Source organism: Pteropus vampyrus, unplaced genomic scaffold, assembly GCF_000151845.1.
Source record: "Pteropus vampyrus isolate Shadow unplaced genomic scaffold, Pvam_2.0 Scaffold32, whole genome shotgun sequence".
NCBI lineage: Eukaryota > Metazoa > Chordata > Mammalia > Chiroptera > Pteropodidae > Pteropus > Pteropus vampyrus.
The window spans coordinates 805,209-807,096 of record NW_011888813.1 but is presented as its reverse complement, the minus strand read 5'-3'; positions in this window follow the sequence as shown (position 1 = coordinate 807,096).

The following is a 1,888-nucleotide window of genomic DNA, read 5'->3' as shown; positions in this document are numbered from 1 at the left end:
CAGTGGATCAGTGGTTGCCAGGAGCCAAGGGCGGGGAGGGAGGGATTAACTGACAATGGGACTATTAAAAGATAATTTTCAAAAAAGTAAAATTATGACTCTTACAGATATGAAAATGAATACGAGTTAAAAATTTTGTTTAACTTGATGAGTAATCTGGTAAGTTTATTACAACCAATTTAAAGGAGATATTGAAAATCAAAAGTCTAAAGATCAAGAATATCGAAATGAATGTGCAAATGAAGGCAAAATTGGTTTCCACACAGAGGAGAGAGGTCTGTCTACAGAACAGGACAAAATTTGCATTCGTATACACAAGAGTTATTTTGCTTTGCTGTGGGTACAGAGTTGTAAAATAGCACAAAGACAATGAAAGACTAGAATCAGATAACTCAGAAGGATGTACAGTATATGGCATATAGACAATGCATTGTTTTCCATTATAACATAGTTGTTGTTGTTGTTGTTATTGTTGTTTCCCCTACAGTGCAGAGAAGGAAATCGGAGTGAAGAGAAAGCTTTACATCATGACGGTGGTGGTTACCTGGATATATACATTTGTCAAAACTCACTGAACTGTATAATTAAAATAGGTGTGTTTTTAAAATTGGGTGTGTTTATTGTATGTAAATTATATCTCATGAAGTTGATTTAGAAAAAAGTAACCAACAGCTTTGGGGAGGAAGGAGTGAGAACAAAAATGCATACAACGGGACCAACCAGGAGGCTATTATAGCTGTCCAGGCAAGGGGGAGAGGGGCTAGGTAGGAACTGACTTGGAGACAGGTAAACACAGATGAATAAACTCATTATTTTCTAACTCCAAGTTTGAGCTGGTGGAAGATGAAAAAAATTGATGGAAAAAAAATATTAGGTGGGATGTGAAAAACAGTTTTATCAAAAAAAAAAAAATCCTAAAAAACAAAGTGTTCTTGCACTTAGTCTAGTAAAAGCAATATGGTGTAGAAGGTACTCAAATGCTAGACTTCTTTTGATGAATATTAGTGTTTACCATGTCACAGGCATCTTATTAGGTTGAATAATTAGTGTTTGACCCCTTTGACCAAAATATGGCAAACTTATATAGTTCATCCTAATATAAATCCTTAACATAGATTCTTATTTCTCACACCTGTGAAGAAGGTTCCCCACCACACACGCATGCACACACGCACACTTTTACAGATGACAAAAGCAGAGAGGTCAAAGAACTTCACCAATAATATCGGCTTCTTAGAAAATGGTAGAAGCGGGATTCTAACTCTGAGGCCGACTCTGGACTCAGGCTGTAACCCCTGTGATGCACTATTCAAAACACTGCAGAGTCCTGGCTGTGCTGTTGGGGAGAGCAGTAGTTTCTCAGAATTGGGCCCAGTTCCCTAAGAGTTTCACTCTGGCTAAACCCGGAGCCCAAGTTTTACCGCCATGGTGGGTTTCCTGGCCATCCTCCCCAACAAACCCAAGGATCCGCTACCCTTGTCCGGAAACTGAAGCAGCCTTTGTGCTCCCTCCTATCTTCCTAATGCCTTCCGATTGCTGGGCACTGACCTGTCCAAACCCCACCTACCCCCGCCTGCCCCATTTCACTGCATGAACATTCCCTAATAGCCCCCTTCTAGGCCACTAAAATTGTCACTGCCTCTCCGAGTTCTTGATCTTTATCATAAACTGAGGTTTTATGTTGGGGACGAAAAGTGGGGCCACATACTAAAACTCACAAGCTCAGGGGAGGCCACTGTTGTCTTGTTCCCCAAATACCACCTCTATGTGCTGTGTTAATTATTAACTATTCTGTACTCACCAATATAAAAGAATTATGTGTCTCTCCGTTGACTCTTTATTCAATCACAGAGATTGCTTTGCTTTGCTTTCTCCCACCCCTTTAAAC